The sequence below is a fragment of the Peromyscus maniculatus genome, chromosome 3, assembly GCF_049852395.1.
Source record: "Peromyscus maniculatus bairdii isolate BWxNUB_F1_BW_parent chromosome 3, HU_Pman_BW_mat_3.1, whole genome shotgun sequence".
Classification (NCBI taxonomy): Eukaryota; Metazoa; Chordata; class Mammalia; order Rodentia; family Cricetidae; genus Peromyscus; species Peromyscus maniculatus.
The window spans coordinates 74510274-74534488 of NC_134854.1; the positions used below are offsets into that span (position 1 = coordinate 74510274).

General features: G+C 44.8%; 1 long non-coding RNA gene across 1 annotated transcript; it reads right to left on the minus strand.

Annotated features, from left to right (window-relative positions):
• Positions 1-559: 559 nt before the first annotated feature.
• LOC121828302 (uncharacterized) lies at positions 560-24204 on the minus strand. The gene is made up of 5 exons (XR_013049833.1): positions 23680-24204; positions 12292-12424; positions 9745-9836; positions 6801-6928; positions 560-812 (listed from the first exon to the last, which is right to left on the minus strand). It is a non-coding gene; the product is annotated as an uncharacterized LOC121828302 (long non-coding RNA).
• Positions 24205-24215: the final 11 nt, after the last annotated feature.

Genomic DNA, 24215 nt, shown 5'->3' on the forward strand with positions numbered 1-24215 from the left:
ACATCCCCCAAATTCAGGTATTGCCACCTCATACCTGACCCACAGTTTATGAAGCCATGTTCTGACGAATCCACATCCTTGGGTTATGACTAACTCCCTTCCGTGATAACAGCCTCAATCCACTCATGGGGCTGCTACTGTCATAACCTAATCACCTTTTAGGGTCCTACTCCTTAGAGCTGTCGAAGGGGAATGGAATTCCAACATGGTTTTGGAGAGGCACTCAAGCCACAGCCGTGTGCTGACACTTGGCCTTCAAAGTCCCACGTGAGAGTTTGAATTACTGTCCTGCTATTTATGGGTTGTGCAAGTTTGAGTAAATCTCTGCATTTTGGAGCCTCGGTTCTTTACGTGTAAGAAGACTATAACTGACCATATCCTCAAGCGTAATTTTGAGGATGAGCTGAATTACTGTCCACATATGGGTGAGTCGTTGCCATTACTGATCTTCGATGGATAGAAAAAAAAAAACAACAAAACCCAAATGAAGTTCTGCAAAGGCCTGTAGCCATTATTATTTGAAATAATCGATTTCAAGACAAACCAAATACATGCTGAGTCTTGCTGACTCCTGAATATTTATTTGAGATTGAGCGCTTGTATTTAAGAGTTTGAATTTGGACATTTCCTTTATTGCATGTGTTTCCGGTTTGTTATCTGCCTTTCCCCCCGTAGGCTGTTTATGCACATGTGTGACCTCAGCGACAGGGTTTTACTTCTCTGCCAACCAGGCTGGAAAACTTCACAAAGCACCCCTCCCCGCTCCCTCACAGGGCATCTTGTTTTCAAAAGAAGCTTCATTATCTCCCATCCTAAAAAACAAAACACAAAAACCATACATTTTATTTTTTTGTTGGCCTTTGATGTAGATTTTGAGTTAGATGTAGTCCCTGTGCCTGGAAGTTCAAGGTTTTCTGATATTTTCCTCCAAAATCACAATCACGTTTGGTAGCAAAAAAGTCAGAGGAATGAGCGCCCTTCCCTGTTGCTTGGTGATACCTAGGGACGTGCTGGCAGAAATCTGAAAGCATTTGCATACATGCAGTTGTCTGATGTTTGCCTCCCTGCTCGCTCTCCTCCGCTGGTCCTGTTTTCTTTGTGCAGTGAATTACCAATACAGATACAGATAATGAAATCTCTGATCCAGCCTGCAAAGCAGATGTGCATTTTGGAAGGCATCTGGGGAGAATGAATAGGTTCTCCTGCTCTTGTTGCTTTATCCAGACAGGGCAGCGGAGAGGAGAAAGTAATTACAACGACTTGTCTTTGGAGGTAGCCTGAGTGGCGCTGACAGGGTCTCTTTTCAGGGAATCTTGTAAAGATGCTATTTTCTGGTTAATAGCAATAGGTGTTATTCCTGGAGATGGAGTTTACAGATTAAATGTCGGTCCAGCAGATGGGACACTGCGGGCAGGAGGCAGAACCAAGTCCCGTGCTCATGACTTCAGAATGGATGCTGTCTGGGGCGTGTCCAAGTTGCCCCCAGCATGAGGGTCTGTCTGAGAGGAGGGTGAACAGCTACCTGCTCCTGTGTGTTTACGAGTGACCGAGTCCCCAAGCAGAAGCACAGTTTGTTTGGGCAGCTAGCTGGGCTGGCTCCATGACCCTGATTGGGCCACAGTTATGTCAGATCCCCTCATTTCAGAGCGTGTTTCTATGAGCCGCTAGAAGGTTCCTCAGAGACCGCAGACCCGAAACAAGTTTAATTGATTTTTTTCAAGGTAGCAAACATTTTTTTTTTCCTGCCTATATCCTTGTAGTAGACCTGAAGTCAATACTCTGGCAAGCATAAAATTAAAATGAAGCCAGGCATTCTGGTTAGTGGGGAGCGGGTTTAAGACAGCGTCTTGCTTTGTAGCCCTTGGATTTGTCCACTGCTCTGCCTCCCAAATGCTGGGATTATAGGTCTGTATCACTACACCTAGCTTTAAACCACACTTTCTTTTTATGAAAAAAAAAATAAAAAGTATTAATGTATGTGTCTGTGTGCATGGTATATTTGTATGTATGCCCATGTATATATAGCATAGCACATATGTAGAGGTCCAAGGATAACTTTGTGTAGTTGGCTCTTTCCTTCCATCTTTAAATGGATTCCGGGGATTCAACACAGGTTACCACGCTTGCATGGCGAAGGGCCTTCACATGCTGAACCATCTCACCAGCCCAATGCATGCCGTCTTAAAGAAGCAAACAAAAAGCCGGGCGCACGCCTGTAATCCCAGCACTCAGGGAGGCAGAGCCGGGGGATCTCTGTGAGTTCGAGGCCAGCCTGGTCTGCAGAGTGAGATCCAGAACAAGCACCAAAACTACATAGAGAAACCCTGTCTCAGAAAACCAAAAAAAAAAAAAAAAAAAAAAAAAAAAAAAAGTTTTAGCTGTCAATACACTCGGTAATTTAAAGGCCAACACAACACCTTTGATTCCATAAATGCATGTTACATCTCCTTTTCTTTCAAATAAGCTCCGATGTTACCTGTCGTTGACCTTTTAGCATAGATCGTGTGGTAAAAACCAATTCTGTTTGTCTGAACAGGTTTCTAAACAACCCAAGTTTCTACTGACAGCTCGTATGAAAAGAACAAATATTTGCTTTTTATTTCACGTAAATATTGCATGCCGTCAAGCAAGATGGGCTTAAAGAGGCTAAGATTTTATCTTTCAAAGCTCACTAAGGGACAGCTAATCTATAGCAGAAATAATTTTAAATGTAGCACTGCTGTGTGGAAACATAGACCTCCCACTGGCTGAGATGACATTAGTAGAAAAAAATTTTAGCTGAAAAATGTTATGAAATGTTTATTTTGTCATCCAGCTTGAAATATGCTGAGGATAGAGGAAAAAAAAGAGAGAAATGGTTTAGAGATGGCTCTCCCAGCCATTGCTCTGTTGGAAATTAGTTTAGAAGCATTATAACATTTTAAATAGACATATGAAATGATGTAAGGACGCTAGAACCCAGCTACGTAACAGCGCAAAGCGACAATAGTCTTATTTTGGAATGTATAAACAAGTGCTATGAAGATCTTTGGGCGGCCACTGGGTTCTGTTTCCTGTCTGCTCTATGAGCTCTGTTCTCCAGCCCAGTCATGCTGTTGGACCACACACTGTGAGGGCTTAAGCTAGTATCCGAATTTCATTTGCGGATATCACACACACTGGTCTACGCAGGAAATATGAATTCTGTGCCTTACTGCTTCTGTTTGGATTCACGCTGTCTGCCGCCGCCATAGGGGTTGTGGCCCACCTTCCCTGGGGCTCATTTCCTCTTTCTCAAAGCCTACTGTGCAGAGCTACTGGCTTGTCAGCCCCTGAGCTACCTGACGGGTGTGACTGGCGTCCCCCCCCTTCCCCCCGCGCTCCCCCCACCATTGTGCCTTGAAGAATGAACTGTTGGGCACTGTCAACAGCCTTCTGTGACACACTTTGTAACACAGAAAGAGAATTTTAATAAGGCCTCCAAGGGTTCTGCTGCCATCTTTAGAGGGAAGGCTTGCTTGGAGGAAGTGCATGGGAACTCCCAGGAGGCAGCTGTGGCAGCCTCCCCTGCTGAGAGGAAGCCCTGTCATCCGATTTTCCTTAGCTGTCACTGCAGCCCTAGCATGATTCTGACAGGCTGCTCTTTCCTCTTATAGCCAGTGCTACTTAATGTCACTTTCTTGGTTGAACATCTTTATTTCTGACTTGTTACAAGCCATTAACTAGTTTTCAGGTTTCAATGTCCTGGCTACTTTTGACTAGTCAGTCATTTGGCATAACAAGGTTTTTTCCCCTTTATCTTCTTGCTAAAGCAAATCTCTACAAGAAATGATCAATGTTCCAATTTTTATGAGTCCTAGCAGATAGGAAGGGCCTGTCATCGGATGCAGGGCATCTTTTCTGAAAGCATATTCTACTTCAGATAATAGAACTTGACAGACACTCTAGGTACCGTTGCAGTCACGGAGAAGGCTTCAGACAATTTGAGTGCGGAGAATTTTACAAACACACTTGCGTGTGATTGTTTCAAATAAACACAACAGCGTGGTTATTAATTTGACTTCCCAGATGCAGTTTCCGCAGCTAGAATTCCTTGAGTCTGTTTTGAGAAGCATTAAGCAGATGTCAATCTCTATAAGCACGTCTTTAAGGTGTTAGTTGTCTATTGCATGGCTAAAATGAAGACTGGCTGCTGGGATATTGATGCTAAATATAATCTATACAGACACGGAGTCTGATGACATATTACTAAAGCATTAAACACGGAGGCTTTAGTTTGCTTTTGCATGGAGTTCCTCACACAGAAAACTAAGGAAATTGAAGCTTAAAACTTTTTCTTCATTATTCTGTATTATTAAGGTTTTAAAAAATACATTCCTTTAAAATGTCCTTAAATATTATGGGCACCTCTATTAATCAACTAGTATATTATCTAAAGCTCAAATAAGAATATTTTTATTATTGCCTAATTAATGGGCTAAGGAGTTTCAAAGGTCAGTTATTGACCTAGTGATTGCTCTGATAGGAATCTACCTGAAAGTAGGAGGTCAGCGAATTCATAAATGCATGTTCAATATGTATGGCATTTTGTGGCTGGTTTTTGTTCTTCAGACAGTTTTGCTATGTAGCTCAGGCTGGCCCTGAAATCCCAACCCTCTTGCCTCTGATTACCAGGATTATAGTCTGGCCTTGTTTTTCACTTAGGAATGCATCAGGAAGGGTGTAGGTAAACACGGCACAGGGCATCCATCAAATGGAGCACTGATTTTAAAAATGAGCAGCAGACAGATGTGCTGATGAGCTGGGGTATCTGTGTTACTGTGTTGAGTGGGAGGACCAAGTCGCAGCACAGCATGTCAGTACCTTACCACTTCTGAGCACAGAGGGGACATGCGTTCCCCACCTCCTCTGTCCCTGCATGAACACAGAAAACAGTCTGGAGACACTACCACAACCTGGGTGTGAAAACCTGGGTGTGAAGACCCAGGGCACCCAGGGAGAAAGAGCTAGCTGGCTTTTGTTTTATCTCCCATACTATTTGAATTGAGGCTCTGTACTATTTATGGACACGATGAGTTAACAATGCGATTAAATAATGTTCAAAGGAAATCTCCATGCTGTAGATGGAAAGAGATAAATGCATTTGAAATTTCTAACAAAGGTGCATCTTTCTTCCATTCTGCTAACCCTGACACTTGGAGTGTCTGCATCTCTTTAGAGGTTTTAACAGCCTCAAAGTGTGGGTGCACATGTTGTCAGCCCCTAGTCTGTGTCGCCTTAGGCAACAGCCTTGGTCCTCCATTGGTTTCCTGGTGCTGTATTTCAAATCCATTCATAAATTATTAATCATACATGTGTAGGTCAGAGGCACACTGACCCTGACAATCATTCTATAATATTCTCTCTTTAGCACTCAAAGAGAAGAGAAGGGAGTAATCAATATGCAACATCAAAGGCACATCTCACACAGATATGGTGCCTGCACCGAGAAAAAAAAAAGAGGCAGATCTTTACAAAAACCTGTCAGCCCAGCATTAATCTTGTATTATGAGTAATGTGGCTATCTATGAATCTTTAATATTCCTTAAATGATGAAATTGTATGGTGTGCTCTACCAAAGCAAATCAGATAAAATGTGAGAATAGTTTGATCAAGGAAGATGTTGATGTACATGACGAGAAGACCTTAAAGCCACTCATGGATGCAGAAAGAGCAACAGCTGAGAAAACTCGGAGCCCAGAGTCATTGAGTTCTGCCCTCATCCACAGTGCCTTGGATTTAACTGCATAGTAAAATAACTGGTTAAAACCATTGTCCCACAAGGCATGGCGTCTCTGGCCAGATGCTACTAGCTGCCAATATCCTACCGGTTTCCAGCGCATAGTAAAAACAGCACCTGAAAATTAACGAACACACAGATGCATGCTTCAGACATAAGATCTGCAAGTGAGAAATTGTGAATCCAGTGGTTTGCTGAAATACTGCTGTGTTCACTTGTGCCCATGAAATAGCCCTGGAATAATTTGTTCCAGGTTTAATTTTTGATGAAATAAAAGTGGACCGGGAACTTTGCTTACGAAATTTTCCTAATGAAGAAATTTTAATCAATGCTTGTTGAACTGAAGATAAAAATATAGTTTGTTTCTTCAGATTTGAGGAGAATTAACATGTCTCTGATTGTTAATATTTGATTCTTGTTTAATTATTTATGATATCAAGGAATGAATCTGTCAAGTAAATAATGAAATGCGTACACGCGGCATATGTAATTAGGTTAGGTGCATAAATCCAAAGTGTTCGCTTTAGACTTGTCAGTGCAAAATTTATTAATAATGAGCAACGTTAAGTGAAGAAAGTTCCTAACATATTCTCCCTCATTAGTGTGGATCGCAGCAATTGTTGGTCAAAGAAGGAGAGGAGAAGAGGAGAAGGGGAAGAAGAGAAGTGGTGGTTAGGTTTCATTTCCTTAGCTGTGCTTTAATGGTTTAAAAATCTGAGTGAACTGGAGCACATCCTAGATCTTTCTATTTAGAGATGTATGACTTGATCAGAATGGCTGGTGGGCTTGAAAGCTGCTAATGGAAGAATTCCGTACCTTTTCAATACAGGTTCCCGGGCCTCCAAATCCAAACCCTGATTGCAGGGGGAACATCCAACCAAAAAGATGAGGTTTAAACATGTACTGCGTGGGGTGGAGGGAGAGCTCAGTGGTAGAGATAGCTCACCCAGCGTGTGCAAGCGCCTGGGTTCCACCCCAGCCCCACAAATGAAACCCCCTGTTCTTAGGGCTGACCCCCTGAACCATCAGACTCTCATCATACCATCGGGCTCTAATTTCACTGTGATGGGGAACGAAGGGTCAGCAATGCTCACTTCCATCCTGTTTTCCTCATTCTTCTCGGGCAGGTCAGACTGGGAGCCAGAGCCTGGCTAAGGATGCCCTTGAGAGCTAGATTTGAAGAGACGCAGAAATGAGTAGGCGTTAGGGGCTAGAGGAGATATCAGGGAGCTGTGTGTGAGACCCGAGGGGGTAGAAGGTAGCATCCCCGGTTATGATGGGCTGGGGGCTAGAGGATGCCCTTTGTCTCCAGGTCCTCACCCTTCTGAGTTGTGTGGGAATGGGCACTACTACCTCGAATTAAGGGTCTAATGGGTTGACCTGGTTGGAGGGAATTCTGTCCTTCAAGTTATTCATCAAAAGCATCGTTGCCCTTACAGACCAACAAGAAAAGAAGGAAGCTTGCTCGCACTATCATTAACTAGCGTAATTTCCAGAAAGTTTTTTCTTAAACTCCAGGGTCTCAGTTTCTCCACTGGATTTAATGGTCTCTGGTTCACAGAGATGCCACTGTAGCACACGAGAGTATATGTAAGCAACGTGGTGGTGGGGTCTTTAAGACAAGGGGCAAAGAAGGTAGAACTTGGTGAACCCTGCATCTGCCAGCTTTAGTTACAGAGGTGGCTTACACCTGCTTGTCGAATGAAGTGGATTTAAGGCGGGCCTGAAAGAATCTGCAGTATTTAAATGGTTGGAGATGGAGTTCAAGGGCACACTAGAGATTGTGGACATCCAACACAGTGCAGTGCATGTCACGGGAAGGGGCACAGCAATGTGATAGTGGTAGATAAATGAGGTTAGGTTAGGCGAAGACCAGGAGGGTCTTGAAGGTCTTGCTCAGGAATTTGGGTTTCTTTCCTTGGCAGAGGGAAACAATCATTTGAGGTTATTGCCACCTGACTCCAAAACTAAAACACAGTACCTTTTTTACCTTTTTTTTTTTTTTTTTTGTTGCACAGTTTTGTTTTTTGATGAAAAAATGCACACGATTTAAAATAAACTATAAAAATCTTTTATTTTTTTCTTTTCCTTCCTCCCTCCTCCCGACCCCCCCCTTTTTTTTTCAGACACGGCCTTGCTCTGTAGTGCTTATTCTCATGTAGCTTTTAAAACATAAAACTTGGCAAGTTTCCAAGGACTCAACTCTCCCATGGCAAAGGGCAGCTTTGTCGCTTTGCTCTTCCGGGGTTACCAGGTAAAAGTCACACCCCACCCAGCCGAGGAATGGGAATCTCTTCCATGAGACACTTTCTTAGGACAAGATGTTCCTGTTCCTCAGGGTCTTCCGGCCGATGGCCCTTCAAATGGTGTTTAGGACTGGTCACACTCTTTCCAAACTAACCCCTCGATGCGGCAAGGGACGGATCGTGGAAGATTGAGAGAGCTTGCCCCGATCTCAGGTCATAGTAGGAGAAGGGGGTTGGGGATGGCCGGAGTGGAGTGAAGTGCGGGTCCCCTTCATGTACCACAAGAAGGGCTCATGAAGAAACTTCGCGGAGCGGTGGGGAGTATGTCCCTTTCCTACCTGGGTTCCCTTGCGCTTCTTTCCATTATTTCCTAAACCGCAGTTTCCAGGAGAGCCGTAGGGTGTGTGGCACACGTCGCGTAAAGCAGGCGCAGTGCCTTGCACTTAATGTAGAGAGAGCCTCAAAGGTGCGCTCGGTGATTGCAGCGCTACCTTCACGCGGATGGACTAATTCTACCCTCCATGGCTGTCACCAGGTGTGACTTCTTGCTAAGGAGGGGGTCCTCCCTTTTTCTGTGCCATAGAAGGAAGGCTCTAGTAAATACCGCTTTCCTCTTTGCACATGGCTTGCCTTAGTTTCCATCCGGAGGAACACAGGCCTAGGATTAGGGACGCGGGTCCTGCAGGTGCCTGGGTGTCCTCCGGGTGGCAGTAGGACCTGAAGGGCTAGGGAGCCGGAACTGTAGTCCCTCCCTCCCTGCTGGGTAGATGAGAACCCTCCTTAAGGCTAAGGCCAGGCGTCCCTGGGGGTGGTGACCCTGGGCATGGGCAGGACCCGCGCCATCAGGGTTCAGGGTTAGGACCGGTGCCCGGATGCGAGCCGAGAGCCAGGCTCGGGAGACACTGCCGAGCCTGGGCAATGTCCTGGCCGCCGACTCGGCTCTGCCCGCCGGCCGGGAAGGAGGCGCCTTGGGCCGCTCATTACCCCGGCGCAGTGGCTGCTCGGGGCCCGCAGCCGGCGGCGGAGCGGGGGCAGGCGGCCGAGACGCGCGAGCCATTTGCATTCCCCGGCAGTCATTTTTATATGCGGAGGTAATGAAGTTGTCAGCGGCGCCCCGAGTGTGGCAGAGCCTGATATTCAAATCGCCTGCCGTGTCGCCTGCCACCCCGCCCCCGCCCCGGCCGTCCCTTGAGTCCCGGGGCTGCGCCGCCCGCGCCCGCATCTCTCTCTCTCTCTCTCTCTCTCTCTCTCTCTCTCTCTCTCTCTCTCTCTCTCTCTCTCTCTCTCTCTCTCTCTCTCTCTCTCTCTCTCTCTCTCTCTCTCCAGCCGCTTTGTCTCCGTTGTCGCGCCTCTCCCTCCCTTTGTGTCTCTGACGAGACTCCGAGTCCCACATCAGCGACGCCCCCAGGTCTAGTGACCCTGCGACCCCGGGCTGCACATCTAACCACCTAAGCGCTGAAGCCCATTCTGCCCTCTTCCCTCCCTCCGCAGCCATCCCTGATCGCCTTCAGCTTCAGCTGCAAGAAAGATGACCTAATCCTGGCGTTAGCGATAGGGCTGAAAGGATTGTCCTCTTCTCCTTCTGAATGCGTATTTATGAGCATGTTTATGATTACAAAACCCATATCGGACCTGAACACCCAGGCTGCTAAGGAAAGACTAGCAGCCTTGGTGAGGAAGGAGGGGGAAAGACAGGCACACTTGTCTAGACACGTAAGGTAGACATGACTGCTTACATACCTGTTATTCATCTCTCTAGGCCATGACAGCTGGGCTGCTCACCAGCGTGTCCTGGCCACCTGGGACCTGCAGTGTGGTCAGGCCAAATCCTCCTGCAGAGGAGATACAGTGTGAGGGAAAGATCGTGAACTCTCTCAGTAGTCGTTGTAAAGTACTGACTGGATGTTGAAAGCATCATATTCTGGATATAGTGTGTGAAATAAAATACGGTGTTATGATCATATATTGCTTTCTGTTTTTTAAAGATGTGTGCCTGTGTACAAGATTTACAATTATGTCTGTGGCTCCTTTTCTATTTCTGTGGACAGTGTTAGTCTGGAGGTGGAAGAGCCAAGGAACTTTCTAGCTCTGATTGTACCAACTCACTTTCCTCTGCAGATGGTTCGAAACTGAGCAGGGAAAAGGAAGTCAAGAGCGGTTGTCTTTGCGTGGAACCTCCTGAAGACACAGAGCAGAGTCTGTGGCTTAAAAGGTGTCTGTTCTTTCCTTTGTTTTCTGTAGGGGTGGCCACAGCCATGCCACAATCCTGTTGTGTACGAAGTTGGCTTCCAGGAGTGCTTTGTGCCTTTTAGGAGTTATTTGTCCCACACTCCACTCACTGATGTGCCGTTTACAAGAGTGAATACTGTGTATGTGCTGTGACTATTTCATAAGTACTGTTGGTGTGTCTTGTTCCTCATCGTGCACAGGCAGCAGAGTAAGGACTCCCGGAGTATGCATTGGCACGTTGCGCTGCAAATGATGCGGCCTGGGGGAGTCCCCGAGTGTGTGCTGATTCCACATGCGGCCATGGCTCCTACTGGGCTCTTATGGTATGGCTCACCAATGATCCGTGCACTAAAGACTCCCGGAATACACATTGACACGATAGACTGGAGTTGTTTGGGTCTTTCGTGGCAATGATCCGGAGATAATGACCATATCTTGAGATTGGAGTGCTCATGGTCCTAAGGCACAACCAGAAATGCCCCAGTTAAGCCCTCCTGTGGCTCCCAGTACAGGGTGTCTGGGTCTTTGACCTCCTGCATCCAGACACTGTGGTATCATCAATGACTGTTGATGTTGTGACTTTCCCCCTACATATAAAATCTGAAACTCAGTGCTTACAGTGGGGTCCATGTACTGAGGTTTTGCCTGGCTAATCACAGGTTAAAGAGCCATGAAAGGTCATATTTAAAGGGGAAAAATGGTTTGGTAGAACACACTTGGGAAATAGATTTATGTTAGAGAGAATTAATATAAAATAAATAACCTCAATCCTGAGAAAACCTAGTGAATAACTCACAATGGATAAAAAAAGGTGAGTAAGAAGATGGAGGAAGCTAGAAATCACGAAGGCAGTATATTCAATAGTAACAATTCAATTGTATAAGACACAAGATAAAATCTCCTCTCTTCTTCTACTATACTTTCAAATGTCACAGCCACTGTTAATGTTTTGTATATTCCTTCTATTAATTTTGTACACAGACAATTGTATGTCTCTGTTCTTTGGTTACATAAGCGAGTTGACAAGAAACATTACTCTTTGCAGTCTTGCAGTTTTAATTAATAATATATTGAACATCTCTCCTCACCCTTTGCAATGACGGCATAGAATTCGGCAGCATGATGAAACAGTTTTTAAAGGCCTACCATTTCTACCCTCACAACAATGAATACTCTTTTTTTTTTTTTTTTGTTTTGTTTTTTTGTTTTTTTGTTTTTCGAGACAGGGTTTCTCTGTGTAGCTTTGCACCTTTCCTGGGACTCACTTGGCAGTCCAGGCTGGTCTCGAACTCACAGAGATCCGCCTGGCTCTGCCTCCCGAGTGCTGGGATTAAAGGCGTGCACCACCAACGCCCGGCTAACAATGCATTTTCAGATTTGGACAAGCATGTTCATAGGGAAAATTTTCAGCAGTGGAAATTCTGAGGTAAAGAAATGCACAGTTAAATGTGGATGCATACTGCCAAGTTAATCATCTTGCATTCCAACTAACAGCTGTGTGTCTACTTCCCGCTCCTGGTCCAAGCCATGTTTTGTCACACAGCACACTTCTGATGTGTGTGACCCTGAATTCTCCCACCAAGCTTTCTCCTCAGCTTTCTGGTGCGAGTCCAGCCCTGGGCACTGTGATAAATACAGTGCAGTGTAGAAGTCACACTATGGAGTAGGAAGTCCTGTTAGTCAAGATAAAAAAGAAAGATTGAGCCACAAATCACAGTGAGATTAGCTGAATCTTGGCAACAGTTTCCCACTGTGGGAGAACTAGAATACGGTCACACTAATTTGTCTTTCAGCAAATATTTATTGAAAAGTTATAAACAGCAAGAGAGTTCTCTTTTCAACAGAGTTCTGCTGCCCTTGACTTCTGGGAAAATGAAAAGATATTCTCGCTGGCCAGACTTTGTTCCACATGAATGAAATACCAGATTTGGTTCAATGAGGAGTCACCCCTACAGGACTTCATAGTGGATGCAGGTATAAGGCCATCTCACTGGCAGCTATTTGGAAATCACCAATATCAATGAATGAGGCATACGGCTAGGCTCTGCAGGTTCTCACCTAGTCTCTCCGGCTTCTGGCTTTCTTTTGTAAAGTTCAAGTCTCCAAAAAGCCAGGTGAGGCCAACAATAGAGCCTTCTTCACTTATTCCAGAATTCCACCAAACTCCTTCGTATTAGGCAAGCCATGCATCCTAAGAGATGATAATTTGACACATAGTTGGTCTTACAGGTGTTCTACTTAGGTCTATTTTGTTTCTGTCTGGATAAACTCAGATACATGGAAAACATCTTGAGTCTCATAGTGGTTTGAATGGTGTCCCCTGTAGGCTCATGCATTTGAACATTTGGTCCCCAGCTGGTGGTGCAGTTTGGGGAGGCTTAGGAGGTGTGGCCTCCCTGAAGGAAGTGCGTCACTAGGGGTGAGCCTTGAGAGCTTAGAGACTCCAGCCATTTCCAGTTTCCCCCTTTCTGCTTCATGCTTGTGGTTTGAAATGCGAGCTCTCAGCCTGCTATCTCCAGCCCTCAGGCCTGCTGCTTGCTACCCTGCTGCCGCGCTGACCCAGAAGCTGTGGCGGCTTGCGTAAGAATGACACCAATAGACTCAGATCCACGTTGGTGGAACTTTTTCGGAAGAATCAGAAGGTGTGGCCTTGTTGGAGAAGGTGTGTCACTGAGGGCAGACTTAGCGGTTTCAAAAGACTGATATCATGCCAGTGTGTCCTACTTACAGGTCAAGATTTGAGCTCTCAGCTGTTTCTGCCACCATTGCCCTTGCTACATCATCTTAATGAACTCTTACCTGTTAGAACAAAATCAAAGAAGCTTCCAGTAGCCGGGCGGTGGTGGCGCACATCTTTGATCCCAGCACTCGGGAGGCAGAGCCAGGCGGATCTCTGTGAGTTCAAGGCCAGCCTGGTCTACATACTGAGATCCAGGACAGACACCAAAACAACACAGAGAAACCCTGTCTTGAGCGCCACCCCCCAAATTACATTTATGTGTTTAGTGTGTGTGTGTGTGTGTGTGTGTGTGTGTGTGTGTGTGTGTGTGTGTGTGTGTGTCTGTGCATGCTCATAGCACATGGGAAGTTAAAGGACAATCTGTGGAGTTGGTTCTATCCTTCCACCTGTAGGGCTGGAAGAATGAGCTTCCATCAGGCTTGGTGGCAAGCACCTTCACTATCTTGCTAGCCTTGTTCATTATTTGCAACAACCAAAGCCAAACAGGGCTTGGCACAGCAGTGCATGCTTGTAATTGCCTGGCACTTGGGAGGCGGAGGCAGGAGACTCAGAAGCTCCAGGTTCACCCTTACCTACATGTAGTCTACTTCAAGGCCAGCCTGTGCTTTATGAGACCCCGTCTCAAAACCAAAGCCAAGAACAAACAAATGGCGTTGGGAAATACAGCAGGGAATGTTTTATTTACTGTTGAAGATCTGTGACATTAACTCTTTGATCACCATAGTCATTGTTAATCTTTTGCCCTTTTCACCAAACTTACGGGGCTTTACATTATTTATGGTTATCATTTGGCCTTTTCACCAAACTTACAGGGTTTTACATTATTTATGAAATAAAATTTATCGAGTTTTCCCTCTTTCTGTTTCCGGCCTTTGACTCATAATCGGATAGACGGCCATTTCTCCTGGGCAATGAAAGTCTCTATCTGTTTTTCCTCTATACTTTTACCGTCCCAATCTTCACATTTAAGTTTTTGATCCCTCTGGAGTTTGCATGGCATGAGGAAGGACTCTAGGATGAGTTTATTTCTTCCAAATGGCTAGCTAGGTTTCCCAAGACCATCCTGGAATAATTTATCTTAGCCCACTGATGCACCATTCTCCTTGTCCACATGCCCTTCTGGGCCCCCGATGGTCATTTGCTCAGTTTCTAAGGCAGTGCCATACATGTCAGCATCTCATTTCTCACTTTTAGAAATTTCTGGGCTATTCTTGAATGTTTGTTCCCTTAGAGGAATGTAAGGATTATTTTTCAAAGTTTCCAAAAAGATCCTGTTGGGGTTTTTATTAGAGCTGTATAATTTATGCCATTTATAGCTAAATAAATCTATGGACTAATTTGGGGAGAATTTTCATAGTTCTGAGTGTTATATGAGAATCAAATGTGTGTGTGTGTGTGTGTGTGTGTGTGCTGCGAAATGAATTTTACCTATTCTTTTGGGGCATGGGATTGAGACAAGGTCTCATGTAGCTCAGTCTGAACATAAACTTGATATGTAGTTGAGAATGACCTGAATCCCTGATCCTCCTGCCTCCATCTCCTAAGTAAGCCCTTGGACTACAGGTGTGTGCTGCCACACTCAACTCATTATCCTTTGATTTGCTTCCTGAAGTTTTTTTCTGGGAATCTTTTTGGAGTTGGTTGGCTGGCCACGAGTTCTTAGGCATGTGCATGACAAGTCTCTCTCCATCATAAATGTAAGCTTGGAACTGGAATGCAATGGCTTTGGGATCTACCAAAGGCAGCGTGAGAGCCACGCACGTGGGCCTTGGGGACACCGCTCGGTGCTGAGTGGGTCATCAGACACAGGAACTGCTTGAAGGCTAAAGCATCTGTTTCCAAATCCTCCCAATGCTGAGATTCCCAGAAGCCTTCACAGAGAGCTCCTACACTGTGAAAACCCATTTGCTGCGACTCTGAGCCCATCCAGGGGCTGGCTCTGTGCTCCATTGCTGAAAAGTTAGTGGCAGCCATATCACAATGGGAAGCCTGGCTCCTTCTTCTCTGGTTAATTAATGATCCACTGGGGCCTTGGGGGTGGGGCTTCAAAATGGTAATGGCTTAGAAAAATGCATCAGAGGCACATAGACCACTTGGAGTACCCAGTTAAGAATGATTTGCCACATACAGGAGAGCTTCACAAAGACTTTCACAAACATGGGTATTCAGCTCTGCTGATAGCCCCGCATCCTTAATGGCATAATCACCAACATAATCCATTCAGAATAATGGCCTTTTAATACAGAAACAATTACTTCAGATAATAAAATAACACTTTAATTTGCTTGACACCAAGTTTGACCTATGCGGATCATCTGATGGGGAGGTGAGGGGAAGGGAAATCGGCTGAGCTCTAAATACATTATAAAGTGATAACGTACCACGTACTTCAGGCCTGAGATGCTTTAAAAGGCTTGGCAGGAAAAGAAAATGATAATCAGAGTAAGTTATTGCTTTGGAATTTACAAAATACTTGGTAATTTGAGTATCGACTTCTTCCAGTTTCCTTAGAGAGAAAGCTAAGCCTTCCAGTTAATGCACTTGGATTAAATTTGTTCATTTTGAACACCTACTGTGGGAAGGGATTTAAGGCATGCAATCGCTCAACAAATTGTTATTGCATGAAAACTAATACTGCGTCCTAGGAGGGAAATGCAAACAAAATCCATTGCTCCGCTACATTCTCATATCTTTAGAGCTATCATCTGGCGCTGGTAAACTATTTCTATTCTGTCTTTAATAGAACTGTTTTCTTAAGTGTCTTCAAATTCTTTGGGGAAGTAGGTGAGTTTTAAGTCTTAAATAATTAAAAGCTTCCCTAAGTAAACCTCCTAAGTTGGGAAACGAGACAGCCATTTACTTACTTAGTTTCATGGATTGTTGGTATAGGCAGGGACTCGTTCATTCTTTGTCATTTGGAAAGAGAAAAGCTGGGACCAGGGTTGGGAGTAACATCCAAAGTCTCACGTGATGGCTGACTTCCAAGTACCGTTACAGAGCCAACAACTGAAGTCTTGACTGTGAGTTTCTGATAACTAATTCTGTCTCTTATTAAGTTAAATATTTCTTAGTATATAAGAAGGAGACATAGTCATCATTTGTACTTTAGTGAGAATTAATTTTTAACGACTTTCCTGCAATAAGTAAATGAGAAAATTGGTATATGTTTTGAAAAGATAAGTACAAACTGCCAGTAATCTACCACTCTGTAGTTTAGGACAGTGTGGTTCATAGTCTAAACACTAGGCTTTGGTGCATTGGAGGTGAGATGATATTTATTATAGAATATTGTATGCTCATCTTGTTTCCTTTAACATTTTAGGGTTTTTTCCCCTTTAAAAATTCTTTGATACAGACTGCCTTCTAAATTCAAGTCTCTCTACCCAGTAGTACCAGATAGTACTCAGCCCTCATCAGAGAAGTTTCTCAGTGCAGTATATCATGGTTAACTCAGAAACTCACAACTGGCCAAAGTGCAGAGAAGAAATGGCTGTGGCCTGCTCAGCCACACATGGGACATTGATATCACAGCCCCTCGTGCCAAGACTCAGGGATCACTGCAGAAGAGGGAGCAGGAGGGCTGTCAGAGCCAGAGGTCAGGGAGGTTGGAGCGAATCAGTGTCTTATGGGCATGATAGGACCACCGCACTCATGAGCTCAGAGCAGCTGCACACGCCTGCACTCCATCAAGCCAGTCTTCAATCCAGCATGCAATGGGGAGGGGTCTGCGAGTCCACCCATGGCTGAGGAGCTACTGGCAGTTAATGGGGAAAGGAGAATCAGTTTTGTTCAAGGATGTGGCCCCTGGCCGTCAGTCAAGTTCCGGTGGATGTCCCCACACCTAGGAGTATGTGGACTTGGGTTCTAAGAAAAGGAAAAAGAAAAAGAAAGGGGAGGACATGAAGCTGGGAGTGAGTAAGGGTTGGATCTTGGAGGAGTTGGGGGGAGTGGGGTGAATGTGATCCAAGTACATTGTATGCATGCATGAAATTCTCAAAGAATTAATAAAATATTGTATCAAAATATTTGATATCACCACTTCTCTGGACTGAATTATATCCCCCACCCCCAATTCATCAGGTGAAACTGTAGCCCTCCGAGCCCCCCTACCCACCCATGTCACAGTATGTGGAGGCAGAACCTTTATGAATAGGATTAAGGTATGGATGTGGTTAAGGTATGGATGCGGTTAAGGTATGAATAGGATTAAGGTATGGATGGGATTAAGGGGATAAAAGGTGTGCTGGTTAATTGTTCACCAACTTGACAAAAGCTAAAGTCATTTGGGAAGAGGAAATTTCATTTGAGAAAATCAGACTGGCCTATAGACAAGCCTGTGGGGACATTTTCTTGATCAATGATTCATGTGGGAAGGGGTCTGTTCTAGTGCCTCCCTACACGGTGTGCTGGCCCACATGGCACAGACGCAGAAACTGAGAGAAGCTTGGAACCCTTCGTCCTCGTTCTGTCTAAGAAGTGGTCAGAGGTGGCTTTGTAGGATATAGAGAAGGTTAGGTTATGAGTATGATGTGGCGAGCATAATTGTCCACGGGAAACGGACTAAACAGATAAACAAACCGTTCCTCCCTGTAGACAGGCTGAGAAGCACACCCTGATCAGAGAGGAGAATGCACGCACAAGGGCCATGGAACTCCACTGACCCTCAGAGGGAGGAACAGAGTGAAGAAGCTGAAACTCCGCCTCTGCCTGTCCTTATTCTGAGACCTTTGCTAGAGTTTTTAAACTCTCTGTCTCGTGCCTCCACACACGCAAACATGGCAATCACGACAGAATTAACTCCATGACATGATGCTACAGGTGAGGAGCAGAGCGCAGTCCCTGGCTTGTATTAGGAACCTGTGGAAGAGGCTGGAAGCTTTGCCTTTGCTTCTTGTAGCTGCAAAACGCAGCTTTCAGAAGTAACTTTTTTTTTTTTTTTTTTTTTTTTTTTTTTTTAAATCAGCCTCTCTGTGGCCTAGAAGCTATTTGTGTTTGTCTTTTATGGAAGTCAGGGCCTCATTCTTTTCAGGGCAACTTGGACCAGGCCTGACAGGCCAGGAAATCACACACCCTTCAGAGTACTGAGCCCTGCTCTTTCCTTCTCTGCCTCCAGCGCATCAAAAGCTCCGAGTGTTTATCTCACCCTTGCCAGAGGCCATCCGTTTTGGATTGTCCTGAATTTTACTGTCTTGTCCTGTTTACAGTCATCATGTGCACACAGTGGCCCGAGATGAGGTAGGGGATGGGTGTCTGTGACATGTCCATATCAGGCGTGCTGAGATGTGTGTGTTCCGCTTTGCTCTGACACCACTTCAGACCTGTTTCCTAGGCTGCTGGCTTGGTGCGCCCAGAGGCCCGAAAGAGATGAAGTCAGACCTGGGTTCTGGCCTGACTGTGGTGCCCATGCTCTCCGCGTCTCAGCGTTCTTATGGGTAAGATGGAGACCTTAAAGAAACCTTAGCATGTGACTGTGGTGACAGAATGGGACAGTCTTTGAGAATTGTTCTCACACACAGTAAATGCTGTTTCCTTCTCACTCTGCCAGCTTTGGGTATCTTCTTTCTCCCATGTGGGTGCACTAAATACACAAGGCTAACACAAATGCACAGGGTGAATTTACTAATTCACAAAGTCTCCGCATTGGCAGGGACTTACTTATTTTATTTATTGTTCTGTGTCCAAGCTCTATGACAATATAAGCAACTATGGATAATTAATTAACAAATTCTGGACAAATAACAGTGAAGGCCACAGTCCCATGACCTGCCAGCTCCTGCCACACTTGTAGATCTGAGCATCAGAAACCCTGACCCATAGTGAGACACGTATTATCTCATACAAATGGACGTTTGGAAATACAGTTATGTGATCGGTTATGTTGATAGCTCCGTAACGTCATTCCTGTTCCAGTTCCATCTCGTCCCTCTGCCCTGCTTAGGTGCCCTCATTGCCATAAACAGCTGCTGTATCTCCAGGCATCACATCTAGGCAGCGAGAGCAGTTGAAACAGAGAGGCTCTCTCCCTCCCTGTCTTGAGTCTTTCCCAGAGTGGCAAAGCCCACTCCAGAGATCTCTAGCTGACTTCTGCTCACTTGCCCGTGTCTAAATCAGTCAACAGCTTGGACCAGTCAGGATGAACTCTGAGTCATGTACGGGGAGAGCAGATACTCAGGCCCTCTCCCAAAAGGATGATGCAAAGGCAGTAAAGACTGCTGCATACACCTTCTCACAGGAGTCTTGCAGGGAAAGACAGCGACGAAGCAAACATACATTGAACAAGCGCACAAAAGAGGCCATGTCTGTTATATGCCAACGGAGGGCTACGGGCGATGAATGATAAAGTTCTAGTTCTCTGGAAGCAGAGATGCTCTCATCGGGTGGCAACTGGAGTTGGGGCCTTCTGTTGCTTAGAGTTGAGACTATATAAAAGGGACAGCAGGAAATGTAACTGTGTGCATTAATTTGTCCAGTGTATATTAAGGGCCGGTGATAATGAGAGAATTTCGTTTGGAGGCAATTTGACGGAATGTATTCTATCCAGCTACCCAAACTAACGTGCAGTGCAGCCAGCCGACTGTGTGAAAGGGGATGCCTCAGTGCAAAACGATCTCAGGTAAGTCCTAGTGTATGCACTGTTACAGTGTCTCCTGGGTTAAGGTAGAGATTCAGATACCCCACGACAGTTGCAGTCTAGTCTCATGAATGCATCCTCCCTTAATTCGGAGCACACACTAGGTCATTTGGTCAGGCTGGTGTTGACCAGTATTGAAGAGAGGAGTTATATGCAAAAGAAGAGATTCTCCAAGCAGGAGTATAGAGAATGTGTTAATACTCTGTCATGTGAAATAATCGTATACAAATAATATTTACCTTATTATTTAAACAAGACTCCAGAGCCTGTAGTTGACACATTAGTGACTTGTGGATGAAGGTACCATTCACACGCAGAATTATCCGAAGCGGTATATCCTAAATATGTAGCAATGCAAATCCTTTAATCAGCCACTACCCTCCCTGCAGCCAGTTGGAATCTGTGAGGTTTCCTGGAGGCCTCAGACCTCAGGGCATGAAGTTGGCAATAACACCATAGCCCATGCATGCCTTGGTTTCTGGCATTGCCACTGCTGAGCGGTTGAAGTTGGACTACGGCCCACATGTGGCAGTGTGACATCTGAGTGTGAAGCCTGGTTGGTCACACTCCTGGTGGCATGCCTGGCTTGGCTATGTGTTATTGGTGAAAGCTCAAGGAAGTTTTACTCCATCTCCATCCCTCAGTTCTTCCTCTGTAAGATGGGAATGTTGGTAGACACTGCCTTCTAGTGTCGCAAAGGATATATAAATTAGTAAATAGAAAGTTTTTTTTTTTTAAATAACAGCGCCTGGTTCATGGTGTTATTGAACTGTTTACTATTTATATCATATTTTGAACACATGAGTTCAGCCTGAATGGATCGAATCACATGTAGTCTGATTCAAAGAACGAATTTTTGACCAGTTATATTAAGTCCCTTGCAATGTGACGGGCAAGTTCGCCCCACATGCCTCCAAGCAGCCACGGAACAGCAGAGGTAAATGCTTAATGAGTCACAATATTTTAATAAAGTCTGTTGTCAACAGATGGCTCAGTCCTCTCAAGAAGTTCACAGTGATTTGGTTAGAGTATTCTGGTAGGTAGTTTTTTACCTTTGTTTCCCACTGAGTGAAGCATAGTAGATTGAATATATGGTTCCAGCATTGTGTTCACATGAACTTTTTTATTTGGGCTTGAACTTAGTTGACTTAACAACTATCATTTGTTTAGAAACTGTTAGTACTTTGCCACAACAGACAGAAAAAAAAAATGCATTGCTCAGTGACCCCTTTAGATATCTTAACTTTCTTCTCCGTGAACTATCCTGCTGGAGGTTAGGGTGTGTCTGACTTTGGCAATGAATAGAGACACTCTGCATCCATGGATCTGGGGCTGGACCCACTCTACTAAGGCTGGTGACCTCTCATGGGCATATAAGTCGCACCCTGAATTATTATCTTTATAGTCACCAGTGGTCTGAGCTGTGGGAGCCGAGAGACACTGTCTCCTACATTCTGAGAGGACAGGAAAGCCATTGACCTCTTGCCTGTTTCTGGAATTCTTTGCATCCTTCCAAGCATCAAGATATTGTCTTCTCTTAGGTTCTGGCTTAGTCTGCAATGGGAAATCAGTCAGTCTCTTTCTCTCACACACACACTACTATATAAGAATCTCACACACAGCACCTTCTGGAAAAAGCTAGGAACTTAGAGACCTAGAAAACTCGTTATCAGTTTAACATAGCTCTCCGGTTATTTTACAGACTAGTCTTTTGATGAACCTTCACAGGATGAATTTGAAATTAGAGGCCCTACCCACAAGTTACTCCCCCACCCCCATATTGACCTTATGTTCCTATCTGTTGCATACCTTCTATGCTTTCCTATGGTGCTTATCATAAAATCAGCTGTCCTTTGTGGTTCCTTTTCCTGAACAGTTGAAGGAATGAGTCAGATGTTCTCATAATATATGGGCAGCCGGGAGAAAAATGCTGTTATTTTAAGAGCTGGCCAGGAATTCCTTTCAGGGAGGAGACAGTCTGCCACCTTAATGGAGGCATTTGGCCATGAAGATAAGGCCCAGAGGAGATTGCCCGGACAGGCTGGAGCTAGCTGAAGAGATAGTAAACTGCTCTGAGGAAGAAGTTTACAGGAATGTGGAGATGGAAGAAGAGGTGGGAGATGAAATGCGGGAGCAAGCAGGACAGCAAAGGATGGGAACTTCTGAAAAGGGAAGGTCGGCTTCCCATGGACACTTTGAGTCTTTAAATAAAGTGGAAAGGGTTGTGTACAAGGTCTAGACTCTAACTCGGCCACAGGAGATGTGAGACAAGTGAGCCATTGGGGAGAGAGGCAAGTGACCCTGAGAATGTTAGCTCTCAGCCATTCTCAGACATCTAGGGGGAAGATGCTGGCCTTCCCACAGGATGTGGGAAGGAAGCTGGAGCCAGTTTTTATTTAGGCCTAAGGGAGAGAGTGATCGTAGCTGACAGCCATGTTACATCTGCTCCAGGGGAAAAAAACAGAAGAGTGTTTGAGTTTGAGAATTTTTGGAATACCGCTCTGGAGATGAATGAAACCATGGAGTAAATTTTATGACTTGTGTCCCCAAAGAAGAAAAAATGCAGCAGCAGCATTTAGAAAAAGTTATTTTAAAGGATTTCTTCATTCTAATGGATAGAGATTGTCTTAAGATAATACAAATATTCCAAAGATTTAATGAAGTTATCGGGAGCCTTGTTGACATTAATTAGAGTTCTGTAATTAGAATTATAGTTATAGAAGCTCCTTCCTGCAAAACAGAAGCCCATATTTCAGCATCTCGGGTTCCCAGCGCCATCGGGCTCAGTACCTGATGCATTTTTATATAGCAGGGCTTTCATAATTCTTTTTAAATAACCACATTGATAGATATTTAATCGTTTTTTAATTAATGGTAGAGTAAAACCCATTTATACTTGTGCTCATCTTCTTTTGCCTCGGCTCACGAGCGAACTGTCAGCGGCTGGTGTATACTGCCGCCCAAAGCGACAGCGACACCGAATCCAATCAGGAAAGCAGTGTAAAGATGAAAGGTCTCACCAATGGGAAGTGAACTTGCTAAAGTACGCCTTTCAATGAATTTGGACAAAACTGAAAAATGTTGTTGATATCAGATCCTTAGGCCGATTACTGAAGCGTTCGATTTTTCAGTATGTCAATTCATCACTGTCCACCTGGTTATATTTAACACTTTCTCCCATTCCCAGTGTGTCTGCTGAGATAGGCACTTGCTGTCACGGGGTACTTGCCTCTCTAGAAGGTCAGCAGACCAGGGGGAGGCAATGCCCCCCCTCCTGCTCCCACCACTGCCCCCATCCTTTCTCAGGTATTGGTGATGGCAGATGGAGCCTCAATGTCTTGTGGGATCTAAAATATTAATAAGGTAAGGCTTTTATCCTTCAAACCGTTTAGCCTTTCCTTTTAGAGGCTCTGTAAAGTGTCCTGTCTGTTAATGTATGATACTGGCTCTCCAGGAAGATCTGCCATCACTTCCGCACCCCTGAACCCCACTTTTCCCCATGTCCCTCCTCTTCATCACGTCAGTGTGCTGGTTCACACTGAAAAATCACTCTCGTCTTTCAGGGACACTTGGATGCATTCAATTTCATTTTGAGATTAGAGGTCTTGGGGTGCATTTTAATAAATATTTGATGGAGACGCTAGCCTTGGGGGTCATTCTTATTTACAAAATTAGAGATGGCATCTCAGAGGAGAGCTTAACTTTGGGAAGAAGTCATGCTCCTGAAGATGCACAGCACTAACTCATGGTGTTCCCTGCCCTTTTCAGAACACAGTAGTTGTCCACGGCTCCATTCTTAGAAGCAGTGATTAAATTGCAGAGCGCCGTTGGGTGATGCCAATCAGACCAACAACTGTCTCGTCGACGGTCATCTGATTTTTAAGTGGAAAGCCAAACTCACTCTTCGGCATATTTTCTACAAAAACCCATACACCGTGTGGTGTGCAGTTTAGATTGTTTTAAAGGACTGGAATGGTTTTGGTTTTAGTTAGTCCATTCTAGCCAGGCAATGAGTATCAATTTTGTTAATTAAGAGTTTCAGGCTCTTTAAAGTTATGATACAATTACAATTTACCTCATGTTGAAGACAGTCTTTACCCAGGGGCACCATCAGGAAGACGCCCACTTGCGTTGTTTGCTGACAATTCCGAGGCAGCTGACTTTCGGGGGAAGAATTTACCTTTTCGGCTTCTGCACTGAAATTTCTCATTGGGTGTCAACTGCTCCTCAGCACAATGTAACCATGACGACTTTTGACTTAAATCTTTCTTTCTTTTTTTTGCCTTGTTGGTCTCTCCCCTAAAGAAAAAGCCAATTCATCAGGTAGGAAAGGACTGCCTTCCTTAGTCTCAGGTCCTGCCAAAGACAAATGACTGTAAAAATTTAAAATCAATCATTAACAGATTAGCTGTTGGCCCAAAGTAAATAGCAATCAGCTTATTAGGCATCAGGCGGAGTGAGATAAAGGGGAAGAGTTATTGAAAATGAGGATGTTGTCTGGGGCTCTGCTTGGGCCATAGCTCAGAGGAGGCCGTTTCTTTGTTAATGTAACAACTCGCAGGAAGCCGGCAGCGGGCTAAGTTGAATGCCTGTTTGTGCTCACCAGGCTCC